The sequence below is a fragment of the Tyto alba genome, unplaced genomic scaffold (genome assembly GCF_018691265.1).
Source record: "Tyto alba isolate M040663 unplaced genomic scaffold, T.alba_DEE_v4.0 Super-Scaffold_42, whole genome shotgun sequence".
NCBI lineage: Eukaryota > Metazoa > Chordata > Aves > Strigiformes > Tytonidae > Tyto > Tyto alba.
In genome coordinates, this window is record NW_024881318.1 from 13,956,344 (window position 1) to 13,976,291 (window position 19,948).

A 19,948-nucleotide genomic window follows, 5' to 3' on the forward strand; every position below is an offset into this window, starting at 1 on the left:
TTTTTCTAATTTTATTTTTGTTTGATGAAGTTTTTAATGAAATTGGAGAGGGTTCCAATAAGAAAAGTCCTGGAAACTCAGCCTTTCATTTAAAATCACCAGAAGCAAAAAACCTGCTGTTGTCATGTTTCCATTGGAAGTGAACAAACTGCATAACAGCCACAAATGTGTGAAACCCTTTGGCATGGCCGGATCCTTGGTGTTCACCAGAGCAAGGTGCCAGGAGAAGAACCTTGCTCCGTCCCCATTTGGGTGGCCTCTTGGCTGCAAACAGGCTCTGCCTTCAGCTCTGCCTGCACCAGCTGGGGAGGGGATGGGTCCACAACTATGGGTAGGTGAGCAAACACTCTCCTGGGCACCCTGAGGCTGGCGTGGGTGCAGAGATGCCAGGGCAGAGCAAAGGCTTATCAAGCCCTGAGATGCGATGGATGGGAAAGAGACTGGCAAATGTGTCCACTGGCACTGGGAACACACACCTCTGCTCCTTCCCATGCTGGAATGGTGCTCTTTCCCCTCCCTGGGATCTTCCTCCCTGAAGGACCACCATCCCTATGCCCAGATTTGGCCTTGCCCTGTGCCAAATCCTGAGCAGAGCCCCTGAAGGCAGGTAGACATGTCAGCCTAGTGTGGGGGACAGCTTCGGCCTCAAGCTGTGCCAGCATACTGAAAAATGCAGTAGGGCATCGCATCTGCAGTGGGAGGGCAGTGACAGCATCCCCTGGACTCTGACATCCAGAAGTGGATTGCACCTGTGTTATCTCCGTCCCCATGGACAACCCAGTCACTATCTCTTAAAGCTTGTTCAAACCAGCCTTTTTTCTCCTCATGTCTGGTATAGCATTTCCGCACACAGCCAAAGACCTTCCTGGCTCTACAGTAATCTCTCAGATCTGCACCAGGAAAAACGAATTTATCAGGGCCTCATTTCTCCCCCAGCAAGCAGATGCAGTAAGACAGCAGTCCTGCAGAGACTTTATTTGGGGCAGGGAAGCAGAAATTTCAGTCTTGATCTTCCCCATAGCAGCTGCTGGTATGTGGCTGCTGAGCTGGGGACCCACTCCCCCCACCCACCCATGCCTCGCTGGCTTATCATTTCCAATCCTATCAGAAACAAAACTGCTGCTGCTTAATGCTTCATTACAGGCTGTTATGTGTCTCCTGCACTGCCCAAGAGAGCAGCAAGGAGGGCTCTGACTCTATTTAATAACTGTTTCATGGTTCCTAATTGACAGATAAAAACGCTACTAACTCAGTTTCATCGAACATAATCCATGGGCAGGAGCAGCAGTGCCCTTCTGGAGCCCGGGCAGCAGCACGAGTTTTGATACGTTATTTTGACATGGGAAATCCGTAACACACCAATCTGCCATTGCAATGACAGGTTTACACCTCACTTTTTCCTCTGTTGGTTTTGTCTTTTACAACCTTGGTGGAAGTCGTTGGGGAGGGATTTAGGGAAGGGTAGCTGGGGCAGGCAGAGAAAGTGAGATGGTGGCTGGTGCTTCATTTTGGGGGGCTGTTCCCACAAGGGACTGCAGCACCCCTGGCTTGGTGCTTTGCAGTGAGGGTTGGCTTCGCAGCATGTCTCCGTGGAGTTCTGTCTCTGGTCACCTTGGGGCTGTTCCTCACACTGGCAGGTCCCCAGCCCTAGGACTGTCACCCTGTGTCTGTCAGGCTGAGCCACACTTGTACCTGGGGAAGATCCACCAACCCTTTTAGCTCTGGTAGGAAAGTAGCCACAGAGCAAACAGGAAAGGATTTATTCTTGTAAATTCAGAGATGTTGAGAAACGAGGGCATTTCTTTGTGCACTGTGCAGTTAGCAGAATCTCATCAATGTCTGGGGTTTCCCCTGCCCCTGTTTGCTGTTGGTGACCAAGTGACCCAGATTTTTTCCATGTTCCATGTAAGCAATGCCAGCCAGAGAAACCTCTGCTCTCCCCAGGTATGCACATGCAGTCACACAGCCAAAAATGTAGGGCCAGGATGTGCAAAGAGTAATGAGGAGTGTTGGAGAGGTGGGATTCAAAAGCCATGCACAGGACCTGAAACCTGCTGTTCAACCCAAACACTTGGGAATTTGTTTTATCAGTTCCACCTGGGGCCAGAACTTGAAAAAAAGTCTTCGGAAATGAGATTTTTTCATGGATTTCTCCTCCCATCTCAGTGGCTGGAAACTTAAATACCAGCTGGAAGTCCCACAGGTATTTGTGACCACCACAGGGGTTGAACTGCACCTGGCGTAAGGGCAGAGTTGTTCCCAGGTGGTGTGGGCAGAGGTGGAGCTGCAAAGAAGTGTCGAGGGCCCATAGATCTGTGCAGAGCAACGCAAATCTGACCACGGCTGAAGGCACCCTGGGAGGATGAGAAGTTATTAGTAGCGAGCGCTTCAGGGATAACACGGAAGATATTGATTTAAATAAGAATCAGCATAACGGTAGCTCTAACAGGACCCTGTGGGTCACTTGGAGGAGAATCAGAGGCAGCAGAACTTCAGTGCTGACACACTTGGAGCATTTCCTAGCGGCAAATACCATGCTGGAGGGAGCTGGGACTGCTGCCCGTGCTCCTGAGCAGAGCAGGAGCAGGGACAGGGATGAGGGCGCAGGCGCTGAGCCAGGGTGTGCAGCACACACCAGGGCGCCTAAAGAGCATCGCTGCGGCGAGGTTAGAGGCTCGACCCCCCCCCTACAAGGGCATGCCAGACCATTTTCGGAGCTGCCAGGAGCGGCAGTGCCAGGAGATGGGTATCAGTGATCTCAGCCAGTCACAGGGCCGTGATGGAGGTCAGATTCCCCCAGCATGAGTCAGCTGCATTCTTCTCCAGGGTCCGCGAACTGCGCTGGGCCTCGGCAGCCACAGCTGTCTCCAGTCTTGATGCTTGTGGTGATTAACTGTGCTGAGGATGCTCAGTTTAGGTGGACGAAGCAAAGGCTAAGGGGCTCCAGCCAGCTGGGGACCGCTTCAGCCGCTCATCCATGGGAGAGGAGAAGAGTGGTTTCTTGGCCACCTTTTATACCAAGAGTGCTTTTATCAGTGGGATGCGAAGGGGTGATAAAATACTACCAGGTATGTCCATAGACAGCTAATCCATTGCTATGGATTTGTTGTTAGGGTATGCGGCAGGCCTGTACAGTTCCTTGTAGCTGGCTGTAACTCTCGTGGCATGATACAGCCACCTGCATGCTCTCATCACGATACAGAGCTGTGTCGTGCCATGCTATCAGCAAACGGAGACACGATGCAAGATAATAGCCAAGCTGTCAAGATAAAATGAATCTCAGTGTGTAACAGAAGGGTTTCTCCACTCCAGAGATTTTTCTACTTGAAGTTTTTGGAGTCTTTCTTCACGATCATTGTACTTCTATGGGAATTGAGCATTTTGCAGAGGAAACCTCCCAAGCCCTTCAGCCTTCCCATCAGATATGATGGGCAGACCATCTGCTGGACGTGCAGCACAGACAGCACGGGCTGTGCCGGGGTGGCTTTGCATTACCAGATCTCTATCACTGAGTCCCTTCCTGCTCAAGGGAATTTAAACCACCTGGCGCAGCTCCCTCTGTGAGGACACAGATTCCCTGGGGCCAGCTTGCAGCCTGGTACTTGCATTGAGCAGCGTGTGTCACGTGCAAGGCTCAATCCAGGGCATTCATGCATTAGAGTGGGTGAATGGAGATACCGACTCAGCCCAAATCCTGCCCACTGTGTTGTCTCAGGAGCATTACAGACCCGATCAGCATCAGCTGCTCTCTGAGGACAAGAAAAGATGGGCAAACCCACCTGCCCGATACAGCTGCTGGGAGTGGGCAGATGCCAGGAGCTGTGGCTGGAAGCTCCCCGGTGCTTTGTGTGGGGTTTTCTGTGGTGCTACAGTCTCTGCTTGTACTCAGACTCTGCATAGAGACAGTCATTCAGCTTTAAGGTCCCCGCAAATGTCACGTGTGGGGTTTTCTTCCAAATCAGCATGACCTTCTTGCAGATGTGGAGCTCCCAGTGCAGTGCTGCTGGTGCTTCGTGGCCCATCAGCAGCACCCCAGTGCTCTGCAGCCCCCTCAAGGTGCTCATTTCAATATGGAAAACCCCAAATGTGACAAAACCAACAGAGATGCTGCACAAGCAACCACAATCCAGCTTTCTGGGTCTGCACAAGCCATGCTGTCTGTGATTCCCAGCCAGCAGTACTATGAGCCTGGTGTCAGGCAGCATCCGCAGCATGGATGAGGGTATTTCCAGCACTCTTAGAGGCTGTTTTACAATGTTGGGATACTCTCCAGCCAAACCGACTGGATTCAGATTTCCACTAACCCACCTCATTTCCATATTTGTTTTAATCTCCCAGCAAAAATTAAACCATCGGCTGCTTTGACCAGCTCCTTGCCTGGAATTAAATGACTAACTCCTAACCACTGGTGGTCCTGGGCTGGCTTGTCCGTCCCAGAGACAGGGTAATACAGAGTAAAATTGCAACCAAGGAGCTGCAGCCAAAAAATCAGCCTTGTCCCTGAGCACTGCGAGGTGACTGACCCCAATGGCCTTGTGTCACGAGCGGAGGCAGGTGTGTGCATCCCCTGCAGCATCCCTCTGATCTGGGATGCAAGGGAGATGTGGAGGACCAGTGCTGCTGCCCCTGCCAGGGCACTGCCCTGAATGAATCACTCTTTGAAAGGCAGCAGAACTGCCAGGAAAGCAGTCAGCCCTCTTTTAAAGACTTCCAGTGGCAGGGAATCTACTGGAGACTTTGGCGAGCTCTTTCAGGGTTTAATTACCTGTATGTCAAAAACGTTTACCATTTTAGTTGGTTGAATCTGCACAGCTTTGGCTTCATCTGCTTGGGCTCATGCTGGCAGATGAAGGGTCAGAACAGTGGGGTCAAGCACACCATCCACACCACTGAGCCACAGCCAGCCCGGCTTTGCGCACCATGCCCACCCTGGGCGACAGAGGCATCTGACAGGCATTGTGTTGGCAAAGTTAAGGGGCTTTCTATCACAACTGCATTGACTATCCTCCCTGTACAGCCATGAAAACACTGCAGACAGTTGTGTAATCCATGTAGAGGGAAGACTTGATTCGCCTATGTGTCTCCACTGAGCACAGCAAGAGCACCCTGGCCCCGCCAGCTCCCTTCCAGATGGTTAAAGATAGATAAAGGCAAACCTGAGAGCATCAGCCTGGCCCTTTGGAGTGGTGAATCCATCCAGCTCTCCATGACCTTCCTGCAAAGCTTCTCTCCATGGGTTTGGCTCCCATCGGGCTGTCCTCTGATCCCACTGTCATCCCTCCCACTTCAGGGTTTGGGGAGGGCAGGATCTGCCCCGCACGCCTCCGTCACTGGGGGAAGGGCATGCCCAGAGGGGATCACTGGGTTAATCAAGCATGGGTTTGTGGATCTGTGAGCAGAAACAGGTTCTGGGCCAAAGTGGTCAACACAGGGGCATTTCATTAAAGCCACATGGAGAAAGGACTCTGCAGACACAGGCAGGTCCCAGTGGTCACCCAGGCATGACCCTCTGTGGGAACACCATTAGCATCCCCCCTGTATAACACCATCAGCACTAATGCCTTTGGATTACAAGCAGCGCAGGGTTTCTAACAGCCTCATTATCCCAGCAGCCACGCCAGCACTGGGCACAGCTTTGCTCCCATGCATCAGTGCACAAGAGATGAGCCTAAGACAAGTTTTCTAAATCCTGCCCTGTTTCATGCCTTTGGAGGCTTCCCACACCTTGGGAGGCTGGGGTCATTTTGGGTATAAACCTCCAGCTCAGGCAGAGCCTTCATCCCATTTCCAGCTCTCTGGGATTTCGGGTGGCTTACCTTACCAAGATCTATTGGTAGAGTTACTTTTAATAGCACGTACGTGACGTGGAGTGGGATAGACCACTCCAGCTCTGGCTGGCACATTATAAATCTCAGAAAAAAAAAAAAAAAAAAAAAAAAAAAAAAAAAAAAATGCAAAGGGCCAGGAGGGGAGGGGGGGTGAAAAACAGCAGAAGGAAGACACCATTTTCCCAGAGCCCAGAGCAGGCAGGGGTGGGGAGCGGGAAAGGCAAGGTCATATGGCTCGCTGGGGCAGAGTGTGCAGTTGTTTATACTGGAAATGAGTTTCTGTTTATTGCAAGCTATGGTGGGGAGACCACAAATTGAACGTAAAACAAAATGGGAAGGGTGTGGGGAAAGGCAGGGGAGGGGGAGCGGGTGCCTTTGACAAACTCCAGAAGTCACGTCCAGTAATAAATCAAGCCAGGATCCGTCCCGGAATACAGGACCCAGAACATCTGCTTGGGCTGTGGGGAAGCCGGGCAGGCAAGGAGGTCTCTCCCAGCCCTGACTGGGGCCAGGCAGGGGGATGGGGGCTCAGGCAGCTCAGACACCTGTGGGTGCTGAGCCTGGCGATGTTCATGTGTGGACAGAGGTGGACTAAGAACCCGGGTTCACCAGGACGTGTGGGGAGATGCACGCAGGGCCAAGAGATTTAGCAGGCACCCTCAGTCAGCCGCTCCGTCCTCAGTGGCCATCCCTTGGCTGCTCTGTACCTCCTGTTTCTTGGCTGTAAGGTGGCACAGGGTGCTTTTCTCCCATTTCTCCCAATCTTACAAATTTTGCAGCAAATACCATATTGGAAGGCAGCTCCTGCAGCATCTCAGAGCTGAAGCATGGTGTAGGTGCCACTGGGCAGGGAAATCCCCCTGCCCTCTCCCAGAGCAGCAGGAATTAGTGTGTTAATGGGGCTGCTGGTGAAATCAGAGACAAATCTCCTGATAACCCCACTGGGGCCAGCATCACATCCATTTTTTGTACAGGCTTTGAAGGTATTAAGTGCTAAGGATTTTGGTTTGACATTTGAATCCAGCTGCATTGTTGTGAGAAGCTGTTGCAGATTATTGCTCTAGACCAGCCTTTCATATATAATCTATTGCTGTGGGTTTAGTGCTTCGAAGGGGTGATGGACGTTTGTTTTGCAGATTTAAGCATTTCCCTCCTCTTCTTCCTTTTCTTTTCCCCTTCCTTGGAAAAGGGATCCTATTAACTGCTGCAGATGACACAACACATGCCAATACATTTGCAACCCATTTGGCTCACAGTGAGGACTGCGTTCAAGCTACAAACTTCCCCAAGGGTTCAAGTAAAGCATCAGGGTGGGGACGAGAAACAGAGACTGTGCATCTGCCCTCCAGGTCCTTGCCCAGTTCTCTCTTTTCCAGCCCATATTAGTGCAGAAAGAAGGGGAGACAGCCACTGGGATGCTCGTGAGAGCTGCGACCTCAAAAGTCATTTGCATTTCATTATGCCAGGCTGTGGCTGAGCTGCTCTGCCATAATGCCGTGGGTGCTCCTATGGGGACCACTCTCCAGAAATGCTTATGAACAACTCTCTGGGCACAAGGCGAGTACCATGCTGTGCCTCCATCATCTTCCTGTTGCAGATAAACCCCAAATCCTCCCACACTGGATCCTGGGCAGGTTCACCCCATGTCACTGCTGGAAAGGTCAGAAACTTTGGCAGCATCACAACACTTCTCCACTTACTCTAGGCATGCTGCCTTCCTTCCTGTGCTGCTGGTGGCACATATGGCATGGGACAGACTTAGCTGCATTGGCATTAAGCTGGTCAGAGCTGCTTTCTCTGCTCCAGGAGAGGATGTCAAGGTATTTGGGTAAAACCAGAGCGCCCTGCCCTGTCTGTTTTTTCCCAGCACATCCTTGCAGCTCCCATTCACAGCCAAGTCTTGACTCTCAGACCTGTGACCTCATCTCTGAAAGATATTGAGCCATCTGCATGCATTGAGGGGAGAGTTGTCCCTGTTGTAGGAGGTATTTGCAGTGCACACAGCAGCACTGTGCTCCCAGTCCATGATGGGGCAGTGGTGCTTATGTGAGCCGGGACACCACAACATCCTTCTGCTGCTGACAAGGTCCAGACCATGGGGATTGCTCTTCTCCTGTAATTTTCTGTGTAACGCTTCAGAGAGCACAGCAAAATCCTTCAGTGACTCTAATAACATTTCCCTCCAAAGCTCTAGGGTGTTTGCCCACCCCCCTTCCGCCATCCCTGTGAAGTCACGCTTCAGATCTGCTGAAATCCTATCAAACACCTCCTGAAATCACCTGGAGCCCCTATGACAGTTTATTGAGGGTTCAGGTTTGTTTGACCTTGGAGCGGGCGAGAAAGGCAGGGGAAGAAATAGCAGCCCTGGGCTTCCCTGCTGAACTCATTGATCCTGTGCTGAGCCTCTTGCAGAGAACATGACCCAGCCAGGAATCAGTCCCAGCGCATCTGTAGGGTATCTGGGCACTGTACCCTCCTATCCCCTCTGCCCCAGTCTTTTGAGGGTCTCCTGCTGTGCTGGGTGGTGCTGCTGCATGCACAGTGGAATGTCTCCTCCAAAAATGCAGCAGCGCCTCAATCACCTATACACAGTGCCCATCCTGGCACTGCCCACATCACCCTGCCCAAAAGAGATTTGGGGACCTCCAGGTGACAGCTGAGTTCCCAGCTCTGGTGCTTGGCATTTGCAGGAGGGATGCCCACCCCTGGGGAACTCTGCTGGGAGTTCCTGCTAGCCCTCGGAAATAATTAAAATATTTATCACAATATTTTTTGTAACAATATTTTTTTAAAACAATAATTGCTTGTTATTTGTTCTTTGTTGGGAGAAAATCAGAGGATGCAGGAGAAGCCACTGTCCTGCATGAGGAGGGGCAGGCTGTGCTGAGCATCTAGGTTATCACTGCCAGGGCGACGCTGGCAACGATGCCGCTTTCACCACTGATCTGGTGCTGATGCACTCAAGAAGTGTGTTAGCTTCTGGGGGTTTCATTGTTAAAAGGCCATCGATAAATTACAGGGAGTCCAGAGGAAAATTGATTAAAGGATTAGAAGGTAGCATATGACCTAAAGGGGAGATTAAGGGAATTTAGTAAGGTGCTCACTGCAGAGCAGAGCTGGGGAAACAGGGAGGGAAGAAAATGAAAACAACCTTGCAAAGATTTTACAGGTGATGATTAGAGGAGGTGAAAACAGTCGCTGTGAGTAATCAAGTCCCGTTTGTACTTTCACGCTTCGTTTTGCAAGCTGGGGGCTCTCAGGCAGGTGGGAGGGGCTCCCCAAGCCCCTCAAGGTGTTCAGAATGCCCTGGCAATGCATAACAGGAGGATCCGGTGGGGTTTGCTTGATGTAACTTGTGGGGATTTAAGCATTGAGCCAGGATTTGAGGAAGATGAGCATCATTTTCATAAAGCAAAGAGCCTGTTTCTAGCTCCATTTCTTTACAGATGGGCTGAATAATGGGACCTCCCTTGAAGTCAGCTGAGTTAAGGATGCAGCTATTACTTCCAAATGCAGTGAAGTCTGGGGTTGTGTGACTTACATCATCTCAAGGATCTCATTGCCGTAAGATATGAATGAGGCCAGGGCGTGAATCAGACCTGAGGATAAAAAACCCACGCCATTTGTAAAGAGAGCAGTGGTGCTGAGCAGTGGTGTTAGCTGAGCTGGTATCTCAGCCCACCCTTTCCAGAAATGCCACACTTCTCTGGGTTTTGTTCCCTTGAAGGACACCCTTTGGGTGAGGTGCAGAGACTGGTGCTCTGAAGCTGGGCTCCCTCCTCCTTCCTGCCTCCACCCCATGGTACCAGCAGCACAGGGGAGAATTTAGGCTTGAGCTGGGCACCCTCCTGCTGTTAGTGACATGCATGACTGGTATTTTCTCATAGCCGGAGAGTGGGCAGCTAAGGACTGGTGTGGAGGCCTCATTTCCTGGGACAAATTTAGCATCTTTCCTGATGGATGTCATTAATGGGCTAGCAGCACCCCTGAACAGCACCACCAACCAGAGCCACCTCCTGGGGTGTCCGTCTCAGCCCTGTCCCTACCAGAGTTCAATGCAGTGATTTTCCAGGGTATATTATGCAGAAGACCATGTGGGATGGGCCAGGTGGCTTCACTAGACACGCCAAGGAGGCTGGCTGCTGCAGTGGGGACTCGCATGGATTTGGGGTGGGAACAGCAAGGGAAGAAGCCATATGAGGTTCCTTCCAGTCCTGCGTCAGCTCTCTACAGCCAACTCTGGCATCTCTCAGGGGACCTCTGGCTCCAGCCGAGCTGTTTTCACAAGGACCCTGCAGTTGGTTTCCCAGCAGGATTGCACCAATGACACGAAGCTGGGCAAAGCCACCAGCATTGCGGGGGCCAGGGCGCTCACACATGAAGGTCTGCATGGTCCCAGGGGCTGAGGGACAGGCACGGGCTGCAGATCAGACCCATGGAGCAGTGTAGCATCTCACCAGGAGAGCAGTAGTGCGGAGCAGAAGGGCAGTCCTGGGGATGTGAGTTGGCCAGGGGATGCTGAGTCCCTCTGAACCAACCCAGGTGCAATCTGGATGGCCAAACACAGGGCTGGCTCAAGGATGAGCAAACGGCCCTGCTACCTGTGCAGACACCCAGTTCGCAGGGGGGTACCTGCACACAGGTGCCCACTTTCAGGTCCCCTGTCCTGACTGAATCCACGAGGGAGCAGCCAGTGTAGGCTGGAGGGCACAGTGGGGTCTACCTTGTGAGGTGATGGGAGCACAGCCTGCAGCATTTCATCTATCAAAACATGGGAGAAGAGTGGAGAGGGTGGTTTTCTGTAAATGCTGAAGGTAAAGAGTTTTTCCTGCACAAGCCAGTGCTGGTGGAGGAAGAAAGTGGATACTTTCAGAACTCTGTCTGGCTACTAACTGCTCCTATCAGCTCCTCCTGCCCAGTCAGAAGAAAAGCCCCCAAACATCCCTTTCTCCCCTCCAGAGAGTCAGAAAACTCTTACTTCTTCCTCTCCATTCCCAGTGGGATGAGAGGCCCTTCCGCCAGCAGGTAAACCCCTCACTGGGGTAGCACTGGGAGAAGCCTGGGGAAGAGAGTAGCAGAGAAAGGGTTGTATCCAGGCTGCATCTTGAGAAGGATGAAGAGAGAAGAGGCATTTTTGGAGAGCCGCTGGCTGTTTGAGGCAGCCCACACTCCCCCACTGGGAGTGACAGCTGGTAATATTCGTGGCTAGCTTGTTGCTCGCTACATGACAAAGTGCTTGTAGCTTCCCTCTGGAGGCTCCTCCTGAATAAATATACAATTTCCAGGAGTTCTGGTGGGACAGCTTTGCCGAGGATACACGGCTGCTGATGGTCCCAGTTGTGTCTGATTGCACCTGGTATTTTCCCTGTCTTCTCCATCTGGAGAAGCCTGGAGGACAGATTGCTTTCTTGCAGCCTTTAAATAAGGTGACAGAGGGGGCAGGGGCATTGCATGGTGTAGATTGTGTAGGGGATTTGTGCCTGGAGCTGGGAAAGGAGGGAGGAGCGGGTGCTGAGTTCTCTTCTGCAAGATCTGCAGGCACGGAGGCAGTGGGCTGCTGTGGCACAGACCCTCAGGCTCCCCAGTACCTGCTGGGGAGCCCTCGGGGTCATCCCGCATACCCCCTGCCCTCTCACACAGCAGGCAGGGATGTTCCCTCTCTCTGAATGGCAGTTTTTCCAGCTGAGCTCCTGGAGGAGATTTCCAGGTCTCTGCACAGATTTGGGCTCCAGGGCTGTGTGTTGCTCACAGCTGGTGTGGGCTGAGATGGGGCACAGCAAAAACCAACAGTTCAGAGTAGTTTTTGGCTGCTCTGATAAGTCTTTTATCAAGGGGAACCAAGGGAGGCAGGTACTCCTCTCTGGAGATCAGGCCTGTGATGTGTTCCCATGTGCACCAACCACAAGCTCCCTGGGGCAAGGAGGAGCTGCTGGGGGACCTGTGTGGGTGCTAAGAAGCATATTCCCCCTGCATTGCCTTGGCATGGTACATCCAGCCCTAAGTCGAAGAGAAGGGTCCCCTGAAAGCAGAAACTATTTTGTCAGGGACTGGAAAATCCAATGCAATTTGTACCCCACATCCTTCCCAGCCATTTTATAAGGGATAGGCACAGCATTAGGGTGGGAGCTGTGGGGGCATCAAGCTTTCCTCCCCAGACACCAACAGTAGAAAGCCCCATGGCTGCACTGAGAAAGCAAAGAGCACATCAGCTCCCTGCTCTCCCCGGGGGCTGCAGCCCCTTCCACACCAGCTGGGCACGGCAGCCTGGCACCCAGGGATGCTCCAGCCCTGAGCTGCAAGCAGGGACATGCTTTCAAGCCCTGGAGCCTCCCTTGGCTCCGTTTGCTGGCATCTTCCCCTGGGAATTGCACAGTCCCTCACCCCACACTGCTCTTCAGGTCTCCAGGAGCTGGACGGAGGCCCGGCACGCTCAATCCCAGAGCAGCCGGTTAAAGAGGTTTGGTCATTACTGCCCGGGGCTATGTGCGAACCAGTGACCTGGCTCTGAAATGGTTTATGTTACATGCAAATCCCCTCACAGAGGTGTTGGGGGAGGAAAGCTGGCCTCGCTGTGAACTCCCCGGGCTGGAGAGCAAACCCCAGCGCTGCAAAGGGCTTCCCGTGCCCGGCGCGCTCGCCGTGCTGCCGCATCCTGCTTTGCTGGTGTACCCCCTCCCCGGTGTGCCGCACCGAGCACCGTGGGCCCCCGCCTCGCTCGAGGCCTGGCTGTGCTACCGTTATACACAAAACAATAATCAGCTGCCGTAACAAGGATGCAGAGTAGCTGAGCTGGCTTCCCTGCTGTTGTGTCGGCTCCAAGTAGAAACAGCTGCATTTGGTTTGGTTAAATGTTTTATTTACTCCCAATTATCCCAGATAACAGATTTGCTTTCTTTTGTTCAATATTTAATACTGTTTTGGAGCAAAGCTGCTCTTTGGTTTCCGATGGAGAATGAGAGAGTTAAGAGGGACTTTCTGCTGTGGTGTGATCCCAAGCGAAGGCGGGAGGCACCCAGCATCCCCGCTGTGCATCGGTCCCTAAGGCATCCAGCCCAGCATCCCAACCCGTGGGGACAAGGTCACCTGCAGAAGCACGGTTGGGTTTTGGGTGCCAGTGTGCTGGGTGGGATCTCCAAGGACCTCTGTGGGCATTGCCCTAGGACAGAAATGCTGCCCAGAGCCAGCTCTGCCGGAGGGAGTCAACTCTGCAGCTGAGAGCAAGGGGGTCTGCCTTGGGTGCAGGATGCCTGATGGCTTCACCTGCCTAAATCACCTTTCTGCAGCATCCTGCACCTTGGGGAGCATCTCTGCCGCCAGCTACCCTACCCCATGCCATGGCTGCTGGAGCCCCTCTTCTCTTGCTCTTTCCTCTCGCTGCTTAACCAGGCTTGCTTGATAATTTTTTGAAGGCTTGAGAGCTGTCAGGTTTGAAGAGCACCTCTGCTGTGCCGCAAATAGCACGGCCCCGTGCAGTGCAGGATGAAGCAAACTCCGGTGAGCCTGTTATCAGCCATCCTGCTGTGAGGCAGCTTTTAGGGCTAGGAGCTTGCACTGTGATTTGGGCTTAAAGCGGGGCTCTGAGCTCTCTCTTCTCTATGAGTAATGCCTCGCCCCAAAATTTACAGCGCTGCCTCTTGACGCACGCGCTGAATTTTCTGCAAGGGAAATGAGAAAATCCATAGCTTGGTTTACGAGCCCCAATCAGTGTAAAACAGGGCCTTTTAGAAATTTATCTTTTGCTGAGTCCACCTTTTTCTCTGGCACCTTCTGGGGAATAAATTCTTGCTCTTTGAGGCTGGGGAACTGGCTCCTAGACAGCAGAAGGCCGGAGCACTTTGGTTACAGCCGCAGGTGTCCCTTGGCCCGTTTCAGGAGCTCCCAGGGAGATGCTGCAGTGTGAGGGTGTCGGGGCTGGGCTGGGTGGTGGCTAAATGTGGGCAACTCTGGTGTTCAGCTGGAATGGCTCACACTCCAGAGGGATATGTCTTCAGTGTTTAATTTCGAGGGGGAGGAATATCCTCCTGAAAATGCCTCTTGATAAGATTGAGGTGGCTTTGACTGGGAGAGACCTAAACCCTGTCTTCATCACTTGCCCAGGTCACCTAGGAGGTCAGTGAGGGATGAGCCCATCTCATCATGTGCCTCTGCACCCATGGGCTCTCTAATTCTCTCTCACTTGAATTTTGCCACACTAATTTTAAAAACCCCCTTGTTTAATCTTTCTTGAAGAAGCAGTACTTATGAACATGATGTTCCCAGAGTGCAGAAGCACAATGCAGGGGAACATTGCCTGCCTCCGTGCTGCCCTGCCTCTGTCCTCTGCACCCCTCTTCATCCTTACTCTCATCCAAGAACATCCTGGACAAGGAGTTACAGTGCAAAATCAGAGCTTCACTTCCCTCCCTTTCTCCAGTAATGAAGCACATCCGCATCCCAATATTTGGGGCAGTGGAAGGGACCATCCCCAGCTACAGCCATGCTGCACTCCAACATGGGTGGTGCACAGCAGGTGGTTGCTCCCCTGATTCACCGGGCAGTAGAAATATGATTTATTCATTGTTGTTTTCTTTGTTGTTTCCTACCAGCCTGCTGTACACAGACAATTTTAGAAAAGTGGCGTTAGATAAATATTACATCGTGCTTGCAGCCAGCGTGTGCATGACAAAAGCCTCTATCTAGGTGTGTGTGCAGACGTGTGGGGTGCGCTGCTGTTGTGCACATGTGCCTGCATGATTGGGGCTGGCATCTCACACCTGGGTGGGTCCCTGTTTTGCCCTCCTGTCTCTGCAGCCTTGTTTTTGGTCACTTGGGTGCCTTTTTACTCATCAGCACATACCCAGTGTCTGCAAGGTCAAGGCTGCAGTGCAAAAAAAAATGTCAGTGGGTGAGGATGTGGAGGTCATGTTAGGCATGGGCAAGAGATGGAGCAGAAATCCTGACATGGGCACTGGGGAGAGGCAGGGATGCTAACAGTGGGAGCCTGGAGACAGAGCAGCAGCAGTGCTGGTGTTGTCCCCATGGGGGTTCTGCCCACGTGTAGACATTCTGTGTCACAGCTGTAGCTCCAGCACAAGTACATGCTGGTGTCATGGACCCTGGAGGCTTTGCTGGCTCGAGATTGGGATGATGAGTTATGTAGGTGACCCCACACACATGCTGTAGGATTGGTGTCCCCCAGCAGCCCGGTGCCTGAATATGCCCCAGGTGCACCAGAAGAAATACCTCCTACAGTAGTGCTTGAGAGGTCTCTTAAAACTTTTATTGGTACTATTTTTTGTATCTCTCCACCTGTGGAGCAAGGCATCTTTAGTACGTTCAGCCCTCAGCAGGAGAGGAAAATTATAACTGATCCATTTCAGAAACCTCTAAAAATGACCTAAAATAACTTTCCTATATATAAAAATGCCATGATTTTAATGTCCATTATCTCATGACCTAGCAGGGCTAGGAAAAGCTATTGTAGATCATTTTTAGTGGTTTCTAAAATGGATTGGTCACACTTTTCCCCTGCACAGTGGGACTTAGGGTACAAGGACAACTGGGCTATAGAGATGGGGAGGGAGACAAAAATCTGTGTCTCTGCTGATGCATCCAGAGTTGTTTCATCCTCAAGGACCACTTGTATTCTCCCCAGCTGAGCAGAGATTCTGGACCTGGTCAAGCAACAGCTATTTCCAACAAGCCAGAGAGACAGTGGTCAAATGGATGCAAAGCCTGGGGCACCACATGGTGGGAAAGTCAACCCCATCCCTGCCATAAGTCTTCTGCAGGGTCTGCAGAGATGATGACCCTGGCACCAGATTTCACTGCCAGTCACAGCTTTGAATTCTGCTGGAGCTGGCACAGCTTGTGAGCAGTGTGCCCAGGTGGGATGCATGCAGCTCTGGTGCAGCCTTTCATCCCCCTTGCCCCGAGCATTTGCAGCAAGGCTGGTTGCAGCCCAAGCTGCTGGGAAGCCACTACAGCCTTGCATTAAACAAGCCGGGTTTGCAGAGGGGACATCAGCAGAGCGCGTGGAAGAAGTGGCTTCCTGCCATGCGAGAGGTTAATAGACAGATTAGAGAGGGCAGGCGCTGTTTGCTGCGAAAGGAAAGGAGCTCTGCCTTTACAGAGTTCAGCAGCTCCATGAGGCAACAGGGAAGTAAATATTTGCCAGGATTAGGGAGGCTGCATGCAGGAACCCAGGGAGAAGTGCCCGTGCAGAGGCAATGTGTTGCTCAGGCTGTTTTTGGCATCAGGCAGTGCCTGAGAGCTGGACATCAGCCGGGGGTGGGGGGGAGGATGGAGGAGGTTGGTGCGGGACACCCCACACCCAGAGGCACTGCCCAAACCCTCAGGGCAGAAAAAGCCTTTAATGCTCCCTTGATGGCTTTGTTTTCCTCTGCTGCCTTTCTTGCTCTCTCCATTGGCCCGACTGGCTGGCCCACCTCCAAAGACAGCATTACAGAGCGCCGGATCGATTGGAGCCTGCAATTTTATTTGCTGTCTTTAAGAGCCTTTGATGGGCAGGATGAGCTGTGCCAGTGAGCACCTTTCCTAGGAGATGAGGGGAGAGGAATGGGGTTGCAAGCCACCATCTCCCGTAGGGAGTTGGGGACTCTGCCACCACCTTGGAGGCACTATAGCAGGGTGAACAGAGACAGCCCTTCTGATGCACCATGGAAGCTGAAAAGGGGCTTGCAGCCCTCTCCTTTGTAGTGCCAGGCAGTCATGGTCATGGTGTCATGGTCACAATCCCAGGTGGCACATCACACTGGCCCTGCACTCTCCCGTGGTGTGGAGTTTCTGCCCATCCAGGCAGAAAGTGGGGTAGTTGTGTGACATCCCCCCTCCCAAAACACCTGTGGCTTCTGGGACTGACGGCTCAGAGATGGAAGTGGCAGGAGTGTCCCCACGAGACAGTTTGTCCCTGACCAGAAAGAGGGACAGGTTCTCCTTCCACCTTTGGCTTGCTAAGAGGCACCAGAGGATGAAAAGCGGAGGATGTTGTGAGCGCAGAGCCTAGGGGCTGCATTTGGGGCCCCAGTCTTGGAGCAGAGGACAGGATCTTCAAGGCATTCAAGGCTGTGAAAATGAGGCATTCAAAGGCTGCTGCGGAGTGGGGATGGAAGTGGGAGGCAATTTGGGCAGCCCCCCTTCTCCCAGCAAAGCCAACCTCAGCCTCCTCCATGGGGTAGCACAGATCACTGAGAGCTGGATTTGGCCTAATAACTGGAGACAACAGAGATAAATTATCGTCAGATGGGCTAATTGCAGCTCAGGAGCAGCGCAGCGTCTAGGGCTGTGCGGGTAGCACAGAAACTCCTCATCGGGCCGGAGCCGTGCAGGACTTCAGGGATGCTCGCCGCAGCCTCGGCTGCCTCTACCCGGCTTGCCGGCTGGCTCCTGGTGTCGTGTGGGACATCTGGGCACAAGCATCAAGTGGGTTGGAGGCCCACGGTAGCATCCCCAGCATCCTCCCCCACCCTGCAACGTTTCCAGCCGCCAGCCCGGTTTGCCGGGTGCCAGGCGGGTGCTCTTAGCCCACACTGCCACCACGCGGTCGCTCGGACCCCAAAGGCTGTCCCTAAATCCTCTGCACCCCTTCAACCCCTCTGAAACACCTCCCGGGAGAGCCCAAACCCACCCCCCGCTGCCCCCCCCCCCCCCCCCCGCCATTGCCCCCTGCAAAGGGTGATGCTGCCCTGCATTTGCTCCTGCCTCACCCCGGGGACAGCTGTGGGGCAGGGAAGGGGTTAAGGAGCCAGCAAGGAGGAGCTGTATCAGGGATCAGGCCCTTGTCTCTGGCCTTGCGATTAGCCACTCTGTTTTGCTGTGGAGGGTCTGCTTGAATAATTTAGCTGGGAGGCTCATTAACCAGGCTCTGGCCTTCATCTGCTGGCTGAAGGCTGAAATTGCCATTAGGAGGAACACACGTTGCAGACCAGCACAGCCTCCCTTCCCTGCCAGCCCCCTCCTCTCCCTCTCCCTCTCCCTCTCCCTCTCCCTCTCCCTCTCCCTCTCCCTCTCCCTCTCCCTCTCCCTCTCCCTCTCCCTCTCCCTCTCCCTCTCCCTCTCCCTCTCCCTCTCCCTCTCCCTCTCCCTCTCCCTCTCCCTCTCCCTCTCCCTCTCCCTCTTCCTCTCCCTCTCCTTGCTCTCTGCTGCCTGACTTTGCTGCCCTTGGCTCTCTTGTCATTTGCTTGCTCCCTCTCCAACTCAGCCCCACGCACAACAGTGTGCATGCAAGCCCCATGCCTCAGTTTCCCCTCTGTAGACTTCAGTAGGGTTCTGCAGCTGGATCTCTTCCCACCCCCCCCACCCTCCCCCCGAAAGCTTTTCTAGCAAAACCCATTATTATTTTCTGGCCATGGGCTCAATGCTGAGCCAGGATCCTGGCACCCCACCTTGGCAGTGCGTTCTCAAGGCAAACTGGATGGGTTGGCTCGTCAGGATGTTGCTCTGGTCCTAGATGCATCCCCAAGGGTGCTAACACCAGTGAGGCCTGGGCTGTGCCTCAGTGGGGCTGAGAAGACCTCCAGGAGACCAGCAGTTCTGCAGGGCTGTGTGCCACATGGGGGATTTACACAGACGTGGCTGCAGGGATGCCCCATTTTGCATTGATGTCTGGAGGCTTTGGCATCATCCTAGTGCTGCTGTCTCACTGGTGCAGCCAGGGCAACCTTAGCTGACTCGCTGCATCCTTCACTTCCCTGTCATGGCATGCAGAGGGGTGTTGGCTTGGTGCACAGCTTCCCTGCACCAAGATCAGTGTGGGCTTCTCCTTAGCAAAACACAGTGCATGCACAGTGCTGTGGGAGTTGTGATTTGGCCTTGTAGCCCTCCGGGGAAGGTGTTTCCCAGCCTTTGGGTGTTCCCTGAACTCTTGCATCACTGCATCCTGGTTTGCATCTCATTTTCAGTAACGGCCATGGGTAAAGCATCTGCCTCAGCAGCAGGGAGGAGACTGGTTAGCTGTGTGGTGGGGAGCTCTGCCAGGACCACGGTGGGGTGGTGAGCAGTGGTGTTTGCAACTGAGGCTGACAGGTCTGCTAGGTTTGTTTCAAAACTTCTGTTTGGAGAGAAGAGTGTGTCCTGGGACATCCTGGGTGGATGCATGGGGTCAAGGGCTAAATAAGGAAGGGAAAGAAGGACCACTACAGGTTCAGACAGCCTTTCCGAGGGATTCCTCGTGAACATCCAGCCCAGAGGGTGTATTTTATGGCAAGATACTATGCCAAGGTGCTGCAGTTACAGCCAAACTCTGCTCTTAGCAATGCAAGTGTCCAGGTAGCAAGCAGAGCTGACTTCAGTGTCAGTTCAGATAAGACTTTTACCAACCTACAAGGGCAAAATTTATCAGCTGAAAGGTATCACATCTCATCCTCCCACATGCACTGGTCCTTGGGATTTTGCAGATTCTTCTGCAGCTCTGACTGTGGTCCTGCAAAGAGCACAGAGTGCATATATGTCTGGGAAAGCCGAGTGCAGTGAGAACACTTGGTTGGATTTAAAATCCTCTTCTGCCTCTAACCTCTAGGACTAGCTGACGAGACCAGAGGAAGGCTGCTTCCCACTGCATGCTCTCATCCTATCTCCAGTTGCTTTTGTGTCTTGGGAGGCAGGGCTCTGGGGTGGGATGCTCTGCCTCATTGCTGAAAGTGTTAACTGCCAGTCCTCCTGCAAAGCTGAATTTTCTCTGCTGGTTCCAGGTTGTTCCTCCTCATATTGCTATAAGCAGTCCTTGTTCCTCCCTTTGAGGAACTCTGGTCTTTTGGAGGATTGTCCCTCAACAAGTTCATCACTCCCCAGGGACGTGGCAGAGAAAGCCGTCAGTGCTGTAGCTTAATGGGGTCAAGAGAGCAGCACCTCCTCCTCCTCAGCGACGTCTCTGTCACATCCTTGAAGACAGTTTCTCCCGGTACCTGCCAACCTCCTCTGCCGCTCTGACTCTCATTAGAGCTGGTGACTTGCCAGGGGATAAGGTGAGCTGCAGTGCACAGCCCAGTCCAAAGCAAGGTCCCACAGGGGACCTCAGCATAAAACATGGAACAGAGGCCCCCGGATGCTTCAAGCAGTTGATAAATACAGACCAGTCTCTCCTTGCAAAATGTGTCCCCTCTCAAGCTGGTGTCAGCTGAGAG

At 53.0% G+C, this 19,948-nt stretch overlaps 1 protein-coding gene across 3 annotated transcripts in view; it reads left to right on the forward strand.

Moving 5' to 3' along the window:
- CNTFR (ciliary neurotrophic factor receptor) overlaps nt 1-19,948 on the forward strand; it is a 214,422-nt gene that overhangs the window by 170,043 nt on the left and 24,431 nt on the right. The window lies entirely within an intron of this gene.